The 12,848-nt window shown below is 34.8% G+C and overlaps 1 non-coding gene across 1 annotated transcript; it reads right to left on the bottom strand.

Annotated features, from left to right (window-relative positions):
- Positions 1–2,153: 2,153 nt before the first annotated feature.
- Positions 2,154–2,256, bottom strand: LOC118989680 (U6 spliceosomal RNA). Its single transcript, XR_005067056.1, has one exon. It is a non-coding gene; the product is annotated as a U6 spliceosomal RNA (small nuclear RNA).
- Between the last annotated feature and the right edge of the window lie 10,592 nt (positions 2,257–12,848).

Genomic DNA, 12,848 nt, shown 5'->3' with positions numbered 1-12,848 from the left:
GCCACCTGGTCTTAACTTGGCTTCCTGGATACCCAGTACTTTTCCATTCCTGGCTCAGTTCTCTATACTGTCTTCATTTAGGAAGGAATTGACCTTTCTTGTATTTCCCAAATCTTTTCCTTTTATTTTGTTATTATACACACACACACACATTTAAAATATCATACTATTTTAGAACTTCCAGCCAAGATGAAGGAGTAGGTAGACACACGCCACAATAGGGTCACAACCCAGTGACTGGGTGGCCCTGCCTGGTGAACACCTAAGTCTCCACCTCTCACTACATGACAGGTGCTTCAAGATAAAAAAAAATGGCTCAAATGGAAGAAGAGATTGAAGTTCCAGGACAAATAAAACTAAGCGATGAAGAGATAGCCAACCTACCAGATGCACAGTTCAAAGTACTGGTGATCAGGATGCTATCAGAATGTGTTGAATTTGGTTGCAAATTAGATTAAAAAATAAAGGTTATGCTAGATGAAATAAAGGAAAAGGTACAGGGAACCAATAGTGATGGGAAGGAAACTGGTACTCAAATCAATGGAGTGGATGAGAAGGAAGACAGAAACCAGACAGAATGAAGAAACAAGAATTCAAAAAAATGAGGAGAGGCTTAAAAATCTCAAAGACAACTTTAAACATTCCAACATCTGAATCACAGGGGTGCCAGAAGAACAGGAAGGATATAAATGGAAAACTTATTTGAAAACATAATGAAGGAGAACTTCCCCCAATCTGGCAAAGAAAATAGACTCTCAGGAAGTTCAGGAAGCTCAGAATTCCAAAGAAGTTGGACCCAAGGAGGAACACACCAAGGCACATTATAATTACATTAGCCAAGATTAATGATGAGGAGAGAATCCTAGAAACAACAAGAGATAAGAAGACAGTTACCTACTGAGGAGTTCCCATCAGACTGTCAGCTGATCTCTCAAAAGAAACCTTGCAGGCAAGAAGGGGCTTGGAAGAAGTATTGCAAATCATAAAAGGCAAAGACATACATCCAAGATTGCTCTATCCAGCAAAGCTTTCATTTAGAATGGAAGGGCCGATAAAGCACATCTCAGATAAGGTCAAGTTCAAGGAGTCCATCATCACCAAGCCCTTATTATATGGAATGTTAAAGGTACTTATCTAAGAAAAAGAAGATAAAAACATATACAGTAAAATGACAGCAAACTCACAATTATTAACAACCACATCTAAAACAAAAACAAACTAAGCAAACAACTAGAACAGGAACAGAACCACAGGAATGGAGATCACATGGAGGGTTATCAACAGGGGAGTGGGAGGAGGAGAAGGGGGGAAAAGATGCAGAGAATAAATAGCATAGATGGTAGGTAGACAATAGACAGGGGGAGGGCAAGAATAGTATGGGAAATGTAGAAGCTAAAGAACTTATAATTATGACACATGGGCATGAACTAAAGTGGGGAATGTCAGTGGTAGAGGGTGTGCAGGGTGGTGAGGAGTGAAGGGAAATTGGGATGACTGTAATAGCATAATTAGTAAAATATACTTTTTTAAAGAAGGAAAATTGATAGTTATTTACTAAAGAGGATTAAAGAAAATAAATGTATTATTTATGGGTCAAAGGGACTCTTGTGGTATAATGCAATAAACAGAAAGATTTATAAACTAATTAACTAGCTAACTAACTAACCAAAAGTGTTTGCTGTGTATATTTTGTAAAATGAATATATGATCCAGCTTTCAACTGTTTCAGTCATCATTTGGTACAGTGTTCACTATTGTAGTACAATTAGTGGCTACAATGCTTAACAAAATGTCAACCATAACCTATAGATTATTTTGATTATATCTTTGATATAAACTGGCATATGCATGCATTGACTGTGGAGATAGTTAATGTGAGTTGTATGGTTTGCAACTTGAAATTATTTTTATAGAAAAAGCATTCTTCTTACTACTTGTCAGTTTTCATTAAGTGGATTTATTCCTACATGGACTTACCCCCCAAAATAAATAAAATAAAGTATCATACTGTTTTAAATGTCTCTCAAAAAATAGTTCAGTGGCAGTAAACTCCTTCACATTATTATGCAACCATCACTAACATCCACCTCCCAAACCTTTTCATTATTTCAGATGGAAACTCCATACCCATTAAACAAAAAGTCCCCATTCTCCAAAATATGAGATGCTTCAACAATTTTTATGTCATCCTGTGCAAGGGCCATGCTAATCTCTGTGTTGTTCCAATTTTAGCAAGAGTGCTGCTGAAGTGAGCATGTAAAGCCTTTCTTTTAGTTGGTTATTTTTTTCTACCTGTACATGATAATACTGGGTGATAACTCAAAGATGCCATTCCTAGCAACCCTAAGATTTGTGTAACACACTATGGTTAGCAGAGTCCATTATTTGAGCTGATCTTTTGCCTTGTGACGATTTCAGGATTATTTTGAAGATTATGTTTGTGAGCAAATTGCTTCAATTTGGAAACATCCACTTCCCCTCTCCTCTTTCTGCCTCTCCTAATTGAGACATACTGTTGGGTAGCCAGGATGCTCATTTTACTTACCCTACATTTTGTGGGCTTGTGTATCACATGGACTCAAATACATTCTGAGGTAAACAATATTACCTTAATAATTTTAAAAATAAGCTATTTTAAGAAATTATTTTTGCTAATTTTTATTTCTCTTTTAAAAAATACCTAGACTTCTAAACTGTTTGTTTATACAGATTTTTTCCATTCATAGTTATTTTCAAAATACCTTAAATTGGGAAATATTTAATAGATTGCATTCTATTCATTTTCCCCAATTAAATTTGAGATGTATTTTCTAAAACTTGTTTCAGAAACTACCCAAAACTCCTCTGATATTGAAATATTTTGAATGATTAATATTTTACCTTGCTGTACATTTTATTTTTAAACAGACTTTGTTTTGGAAGAATTTGGATTTACAGAAAAATTAAGAAAATATTATGGAGAATTTTCACATATCCTATACCTACTTGCCATTGTTAAAATCTTATCTGGATGACATATTTATTATAATTAATACATCAATATTGATACACCACTATTAAAATCATAGTTTATTCAAATTTTGTTAGTTTTTACATAGTGTTCCTTTTCTGTTTGAGGATTCCATCAAGGATATTACACTACATTTAATTGTCAAGTCTCCTTTGGCTCCTCTTGGCTCAGATTTCTCTTGTATTTATTATCTTGACCGTTTTGAGAATAACTGGTCAAGTACTTGTGGAATGTCTTGATGTTGAAATTTATATGATATTTTTCTCATAAAGACATAAATCAAGTGTCATTTTCATCATGTAAGGAGTATCTGCTAAGTGTGTGGGATCTGGATAAAGGAGATGTTTTGGGGTGTTGGCTCAGGATTGCTTGGTTAACAAATCAAAGTTATGCTTTCTGAAAAGTTTTTTGCTATCTCTAGGAATTAGCTAAATTTGGGAGAGTAAGATTTTTCCTGGGTATGCAGTTCCCAAGTTGTCAAAGCATTTTAAAGTACAGAAACTAGGAAGTATTATTAATTTATAAAAACTGATCATTTTACTGCCTTCCTAGTTATACTTTGTCCAGAATATCATACAATGGAATCATACAACATATATATTTTTCAGATTGATTTATTTTTCTTAGCAGCATGCATTTAAGATTACTCCAAGTCTTCACAACTGATTTGTTTAAATTTGGTGAGTAACATTCTATTGTATGATGTATAATTCCACCATTTATTGATTCATTAATTTGCTGAAGGATATATTGGTTGCTTCCAGTTTGGGGCAATTAATGAATAAAGCTGTTTTAAACATTCATGTGTAGATTTTTGTGTGCACATATGTTTTCAAATTAATTGGATAAATATCTAGGAGTACAACTGATGAATTATATGTTGTGAGTATGTCTAACTTTATAAGAAGCTGCCAAAATGTCTTCCAAGGTGGTTGTGCTATTTTGTATTCCAGGAATGAATGAAAATTTCTGTTGTTCCAGATCCTCACAAGTTTTTTTATATTTTAGTTTTTTGGATTTTACCCATTTTAATAGGTTTGTAGTGGCATTTTATTGTTTTAATTTGTAACTACCAAATAACAATTGATGTTGAGAAATTTTCATATGTTTATTTTCCACCTGTATATCTCCCTTAGTAAGGTGTCTGTTCTGATCTTTCACTCATCCCTTGAGTTGTTTACTTTCTTATTGTTAAATTTTCAGAGTTTCTTGTACATGTAGGTAAAAATAACTTATCAGTTATGTGGCTTGCAAATATTTTCTCCCAGTCTATGGCTTTTCTTATTTTGCCTGTCTCTTTAACTGATAAAAAGTTTTTTTAAGTTTAATGAAGTTGAATTTATCATATTGTTCTTTTATGAATTTTGATTTGCTGTTACATCTAAAAGCTCATTGCTAAACCCAAATTCACATAGACTTTTCTCCAGTTTTTTTTTCCAGAAGTTTTTTTTTAGGTCTAACATCCATTTTTAGTTGATTTTTTCTAAATCAGCTAAAAGGAGTAAGATTGGAAAGGAATAAGATTACACTTTTGCATGTGAATGTCTAACTTTTTCAGTACCACTAGTTGTAAGATTATGCTTTCTTTATTGGTTTGCCTTTGCTCTTTTGTCATAGATCAATTGACTATACAAGGGGGACCCCAAAACCCCTCAGAATTTCTCTATAAAATATTGTGTACTTAATCTCAGCTACCTTCAAAGTATTTTTCATTTGATGCTGTACACCTATCCCCTGCTCAGAACAGTTTGTGAACTCATCAATTTTGATGTGATTTAGTATGCATGCCATTTTTTTGTTTCACCTCTCCCACACTGGCAAAAACTTTCCCTTTGAGGACTTTTTTCACTCAGGGAAACAAAAAAAAAGTCACTCAGGGTGAGATTAGGTAAATAAGGAGGGTGGGGCATGGGCATCATTCCACTGTTGGTCAAATAATGCTGAACACTGAGTGAGGTGTGGAAAGGTAAACTCATAAATCATCTGCCACAAAATGGGCAAATGTGTTGAAAGTATCTTCAAAAAATTCACTGAAGCTAAATGCAGCTTCTCACAACAATACCAGCTGGTACACTGATACAAATGGATTCCTAGAATAGTCACCTAGAAGGAGAAGCCTGTACTTTAAGAAGCCCATCCTCCAGAATATAATAACAATTTTGGGGAGTCTCTCATACCTTTATTGATCTATTTCTGGGTTCTTTACTCCATTCCATTAATCTATGTGTCTATACATTTGCTGATGTTATATTGTCTTGATTACAGTAGCTTTACAAAACATAGGTATTTCAGAGGGTCCTAACATTTAAATTTGTGAGAAAAAGGTCTAGAGCAGTGAGATTTTTGTTTTTTAATTAAGCTTCTGGTATACCTGGAATGAAAGCATCCATCAAACATATTACCCCCAAACCTACATTTTTCCAGTTTATTTTAATAAGTTGGTGTGGCAGAACTTCTAGATAAACAGCATATAAATATTTTATTAGCTTAGAAAAAATATATTTATCAATATATTTACTTATGTATACTTATATAATATATAGTATATGTTCACCATATATGTATATTTATTTATATTTAGTTGTATATAAATACATGATATATATATATATATATATATATATATATATATATACACACACACACACACATATATGCATACATACAGAAGACTGCTAACTGGAATATATAAATAACTCCTATACATCTATATGAAAATTTAGGTAAACAAGTTTTAAAATGGATAAGGGATATGAATGGGCAATTTACAGAAGAAGTGAAGATATACAAATAAAACATGAAACAATCCTTCACTAAGGCCTCAGGAATCAAGATTTACAAATAAAACAACAGTAGCATTTTACATGAATCAAATTCCCAGATTTACACAGATTAAAAAGTCCAATGACACCATGTGTTAGCTGGATTATGACACAACAGAAAAATTTATGAACTTTCACCACCTGGCTTATTTTGGTTAGCATAATGCTTTCCAGTTCCATCCATGCTTTCACAAAGGATAGGAGCTCCTTCTTTCTTTCTGCTGCATAGAATTCCATTGTGTAAATGTACCATAGTTTTTATTGCAGAATCAGTACGACCACTCTAGGGAGTATTTTTTAAATATCTGAACATATTAAATATTTGTATTCCCTATGACACAGCTGCAATTTGACCTTAAAGTATATATCTGAGAGAAAATGTTAAATAGAAACAGAAAAGATTGCTTAAAATATAATATATATTTTTTTCTATTTTCTGCATCTATCACTTCTGGCTGATGTTACCTGGGGAGTCAAAGGAAGTGGTTATTCCAATTCCCTCTCTTTTCCTAATATCAACCCTCCTTCTAGGCTTAAGTGTCTGGACAGGCAAGTCAGGGGGAAAGTAGTTGAATCAGCAAACATCACAGCCAAACATGCATGTAGGCATTTTTTTTTGAAGTTTCATGTAGTTGAAGTTTCTCCTTTCAACAACACTGAAGGAGAAAGTGGTAGATAACTTCAGAAGATACTTCAGAAATCATTCCTATTTTCTTGTTGCATACCATCCCTATCATTTGGCAAATTATGGTAGAATTTTTATCTGTTAGCAAACAATCTTTATGATTGTATTGAAAACTTCCATGGTATAGGGCACCATGAGGGAAAAAACCCCCAGGTATTTTCGTGCTTTATTTACGCTAAAGGGATTTATGGAGACAAAATAAACTTGAAAAAGAGATTTGGATTCATCATTCTTTCCTCACAGACACACTTGAAAAATTCATGGTTTAGTGAAATCTCTGTACAGTGTTTAGAATCAGACATTTCTGGATATTTTAATATTCTAGAAATTTAACTTTCTGACATTCAATTTCTCTGTAAATAAAATGCCCCCAAATAATGATCACTTTGTAGAGTTTTGTGAGGAATATAGAAAATTGTAAATAAAAGTGTTTAGCATCATGATTAACACAGAGCAAAAGCTTGATGAATGTTAATTCTGTTTTTCTAATTTACTTAGAATAATTTCAACATGCAGAGAGTTACACAACTAATAAAACAAATAGCTTTTTAAAAAATTATGGTGTCTTGCCCTGGCTGGTGTAGCTCAGTGGATTGAGTGCGGGCCTGTGAATCAGACGATCGCAGTTCGATTCCCAATCGGGACACATGCCTGGGTTGCAGGCCAGTTCCCAGCAGGGGACTCACGAGAGGCAACCATACATTGATATTTCTCTCCTTCCCTTCCTCTCTAAAGATAAATAAATAAAATATTTAAAAAAAATTATGGTATCTTGTCAAATTTGCCTCAAATGAATTTTTTAAATCCTCACTTGAGAATATGTTTATTGATTTTTAGAAAGAAAAAGACAGAGAGGGTGAGGGAGAGAGAAACATCCATATCCGTTGGTTCCCTCACACATGTGCCACCACCAGGGGACTGAGGATCTNCTCCTTCCCTTCCTCTCTAAAGATAAATAAATAAAATATTTTAAAAAATTATGGTATCTTGTCAAATTTGCCTCAAATGAATTTTTTAAATCCTCACTTGAGAATATGTTTATTGATTTTTAGAAAGAAAAAGACAGAGAGGGTGAGGGAGAGAGAAACATCCATATCCGTTGGTTCCCTCACACATGTGCCACCACCAGGGGACTGAGGATCTCACATGCATTCTAGGTGTACGTCCACTGACTGGGGACCAAACCCTCAAACTTTTGGTGTACTGAATGATGCTCCAAGCAACTTAGCCACCCAGCCAGGGCTGCCTCAAATGATTTTTAAAGAAATAGATTTTTACAGGCACAATTAGAGCTCCCTGTGTCCCATCTCTGACTGTATATATTTATTTGTCTTCCAGATGTACTGTTATCTTTATTTTTATCATTCCCATGCATTTCCATGTTTTAATTATATATCTCTATGTGAATAGCAAACAGTAATATGTATGGGTACTGCATTTTTAACCTTTATATGTGACAGTGTTCTATTTTTATGAATTAGGTGAGTTTAAAATGTAATTTGTTTTTCTCATGTAGATAACAATTTCTCTCAGATCAATATATTAAATAGTTTATTCTCTCCCCATTGGTTTGTAATGCCATCTCAATCATATAACAAATTTACTTGTCTCTGTGTGTTTGATTTTAAATTTCCTTCTGTTTATTGGTTTCGCAATACCGTCCTATATAAGTATTGAAAATAGCTTTGTAATAAACTTTTTATTTTTTTATTATAGATTTTTATGAAAACTTTTTATTTTGTAAGACAATTACATCTATATTCTTTTAAATTATAGTAGCTATTCTTGATCTTTTAAAATCTCCACATTAATTAGAATTGGAATGTTAAGTTACACATTTACACATTTCAGACTTTCATCGGGATGGTGTTGAATATATGGAATAATCTGGGCAAAAATGACTTTATTATCATACTGTATCTTCTAATTCATATACATGGTATATTTTGATGTATTCTGTCAGAGAAACAAAGCTAGACACTTGTTAAAGTCAGAAAGACAGATTTTGCTCAATAACTGCACTATATGTGGTAGGTAAGAGAGTCTGGTCTAAGTCGAGTTCAGCTTCAAGCTCTGAAGAGATGGCCAGGCGTATTAAAGAGAGAGTGAGAGAGGAGGAGTGATTAGAGGCTCCCACAGAGTCAGAGAAGTAGGAATATACAGAAAATGGATAGGGAGGTTGATCAGTGGGATTAGGCCATCAGGGTTTGCTAACTCCCACATATGGAAGTTAGGCTCCTACACTCCTTCTGAGACTGGGATACAAGAGCACTGTTTTCAGGTGTTGGCTCAAACAGTCAGTATATTTTTTTATGATAGTTTTCCCAGGTGGGAATTTAAGGAGAGCTGGGTCATCACAGGGATATGACTTTGAGCCATTAGAATTTATATTAGATTTTGTTAAGTCTCTCAGTGTTGGTGGTGAAAACAATTGTTTGTATAGAAATCCTGCAGTTTTTATAGACCAAAGTTGAGGCCTAGAGTTAAAGATAGCTCAAAGAAATCTGAATTTGGTCAAGGAGAGAATCAGTCAATTCAATTATTTTATATTTTTAATAATGTTTTGTGATATTATATATCAAATTGTAAGTGTAAGAAAGTTAAATATACAATAATATTAGTAGGACATTAGTCAATTGTTTTCAAAATTAATAATTAAAAATGTGACCATATCATACAGAATAAGTTTTCTATTCTAGGCATATGAAGAGCCTTCAGTCACTATGAGGTCACTGATACAAAATAAGGTTGTATATTTTTATATTTGTAAAATATTTATTAGTTCATTTAATAGTAACAGTGTGCTCATTATATCTAACATAAATAACCTCTTTATAAAAGCCTAATAATATTCTCTAAAACTGTTGGGGACTGCTCTGTGTGGTTTCCGAGAATGAAGCCACATGCAAGCAGGCCTTAAAAGAGGCCAGTAAGTCTCGACTGGAAGCCAGGAAGCAGGAGGCAGGCATGACTCAATGCTAGCACAGAGGGTTCCGGTGAGAAATCAGGCCTGACAAATACATGGTATCCTTTGAAGCTTGCTTTGCTTTGTGTAGCCCTGCTGATATAAACCAGAGGATTAAGTTAAGTTTAAAGCATAAAGGAGTGAACTCCTTGTGCCATGAAATCACCTTTACAACCATCTGGTATCAGCATGTCTCGCAGACTGTGACCTGAAATGATCTTGGTGTTTCTTCATTGTTATCTGTAAGATAATATTTGTTTTGTACAGCTGTAGCCTTTGGACATCGACTGATAAGCTATGCATGTATGTTGTGTTCCCCAGCACATTCTGACCCTAATAAAAGCCATTTTGGAGCATGGCTGGGGGCGTTCTCCACGAGAGGGGATCACCACCCCCTTTCCCACTGCAACAACAGACTGTGTCTGGGACCACTTATTCTTAGCAGCAGCAGCCAGGAGAGCTCCACAGGATGGGGCATCCCACATAAAACAAAGTAATATTTACTGAGAAGAGTAGTGTTAGTTTATATTTTCAATTGATATTTTAAAATTTAATCTTTATTATATTTTTTCCATTGCCATTAGTTTCCTATTACTCTCCTTTGTGGGGCAAAGTCCCCCCGTCTGCCATGGATGAAAGCGAAACTACCAAGACAAGCTCTGCTTGGGGAGGAAAGGTGGCCAGTCCCTCAAAGGAGAAGGGCCAAGAGCCCCTTCCTCAAGGGATTTTTATTGGGTTTGTTTGCACAAGAACACAGGTAAATTTCAAACAGTATATAGCATTCAAAGAACTATGAGGGCTTATTCTCAGTCAGGGTCAGATAGCTAAAAAGCCATTAAACTCTGAGGAACAAACTTCTTGCTTGGACCCTTATCATTTAAATGAGAGCATGCTAAACAAAGCAGGTTTCACAGGACTTTACATATTCTTTTTTAGGTCTGATCACCCAGGGAACCCACTCTTTCCAGCACAGGGCTGCACTGCCTTCCCCATCACAGGTTTTTAGGCTTAAATGGATTAGAGCCAGGAAGCACTTCTCCCAGACGGAAATGGGGACTCAGGCTATGTCAGAATAGCTGGGGGGTGAGGGTCCATCACTCCTTCTTTGTTGCAGCCCCCCGGAGTCCTTCCATGATGGCCTCCCAAGTGATTGTGTCTGGCTTAGGTTGCCCCTCCTCTGTGGGGTTGTACTTGTCATACACTAACCGACCAAGCATTGGGGGCAGGGGATAAGCTTTGTCTCCTAAGTGGCTCACATTCCGGAGGTCGTTCACTCAGCCTTAGCCATGGGGGGCAGTTACAACTCCTGAAACCAGGCAGAGCGGTTCCCAACACTCTTCCCCCCATCAATCACCACAGTGTTGTCCATGTCCATGAGTCATTTTTCCTTTTGCTCATTCCCTCTAACCCCTAACCTTCTCCTTGCCACTAGCTATCTGTCATCTGTTCTCCATCTCTGAGTCTGTCTCTGTTTTGCTGTTAGTTCAGTTTGTTCAATAGATTCCACATATGAATGAAATCATATGGTATTTGCTTTCTCTGAGTGGCTTATTTCACTTAGCATAATGTCTTCCTGATCCATCCATACTTTCAAGAAAGGTAAAATTTTCTTTTATGGAAAAAGGTAAAAAAATTCCTTTTTATGACTGAGTAGTATTCCATTGTGTAAATGTCCCATAGTTATTTTATCCACTCATCTACTGATGGACACTTGGGCAGCTTCCAGATCTTGGCAATTATAAATAATGCTGCAATCAATACAGGGGTGCTTAAGTGATTTTTAATAAGTGTTTTGGAATCTTTCTGAGGTATTTCCAGAAGTGAGATCATGGGGCCAAAAGACAGATTCATTTTTAATTTTTTGAGGTATTTCCATACTTCTTTCTACAGTGGTTGCACCAGTCTGCATCCCCATCAACATTGCAAAAGGGTTATTCTCCACATCATTGCTAACACTTGTATGACAATTTATCAATGGTAGCCATTCTGAAAAGTGTAATCTCATTGTGTTTTTAATTTGCATTTCTGTGATGATTAGTGACATTGAGCATCTTTTTGTATGTCTATTGGCCATTTGTGTGTCCTCTTTCGAGAAGTGTCTATTCAGGTACTTTACCCATTTTAATTAGGTTGTTTTTTGGTGTTGAATTTTGTAAGTACTTTATAAATTTTGGATTTTAAGCCCTTATCAGATGTATTGGTCAGTATATTTTCCCATTCTGTGGCTTGTATTTTTATTTTGTTGATGTTTTCCCTTACCGTGCAAAAACTTTTTAGTGTGATGTAGTCCCATTTGCTTATTTTTCCTTTTGTTTCCTTTGCTTGGGGAGATACATCCAATAGAAAATTTCTATGATGAATATCCAAAATTTTGCTGCCTATGTTTTCTTCTAGGATTTTTATGGTTTGGGGACTAACATTTAAGTCTTTGATTTACTTTGAATTTATTCTTGTGTGTGGTGTAAAAAGGTGGCCTAGCTTCATTTTTTTCTGCACATATCTGTCCACTTTTCCCAACACCATTTATTGAATAAACTATCTTTATCCCATTGTATGTGCTTGCTTCCTCTGTCAAACATTAATTGGCTGTAAAGGTGTGGGTTTATTTCTAGGCTCTCTAGTCTGTTCCATTGATCTATATGTATATTTTTATGTAAGTACCATGCTGTTCTGATTATTATGACCTTGTATTATAGTTTGATATTAGGTAGCATGATAACTCCAACTTCTTCTTTCTCAGGATTGCTATTGCTATGCAGGTACTTTGTGGTTCCATATACATTTTTGAAATATTTGTTCTAGTTCTGTGAAATACATCATTGGAATCTATATAAAAATTGCATTGAATGTATAGATTGTTTTGGGTAGTATGGACATTTATTAAAATGTCCTAATTCTTCATATCTGTGAGCATGGTATATGCTTCCATTTATTTGTATCTTCTTGAGTTTTTTCTTCAGTGTCTTATAATTTTCCAAGTAAAGGTCTTTTACATCCTTGGTTAGGTTTATTCCTAGGTATTTTATTCTTTTTGAAGCAATTGCAAATGGGATTATTTTTTAATTTTTCTTTCTATTAGTTCATTAGTGTCATATAAAAGTGCAAGTGATTTCTGTATATTAATTTTGTATCCTGCTATTTCACTAAATTTATTTATCAGTCCTAGTAATTTCTTGGTGGAATATTTGGGGTTCTCTATATACAGTATCATGTCATCTCCAAATAAAAAAGAGTTTTACTTCTTCCTTTCTAATATGGATGTCTTTTACTCTTCTTTTTTGATTGCTGTGGCTAGGACTTCCAGTACTATGTTGAATAAGAGAGGTAATGGGGGACACCCCTGTCTTGTTCCTGGTCCTAGGGCAA

Source organism: Sturnira hondurensis, unplaced genomic scaffold (genome assembly GCF_014824575.4).
Source record: "Sturnira hondurensis isolate 20B ecotype Veracruz unplaced genomic scaffold, ASM1482457v3 Scaffold0006496, whole genome shotgun sequence".
Classification (NCBI taxonomy): Eukaryota; Metazoa; Chordata; class Mammalia; order Chiroptera; family Phyllostomidae; genus Sturnira; species Sturnira hondurensis.
Note: the sequence above shows the minus strand (reverse complement) of the source record. Positions and strands in the feature narration are given on the sequence as shown.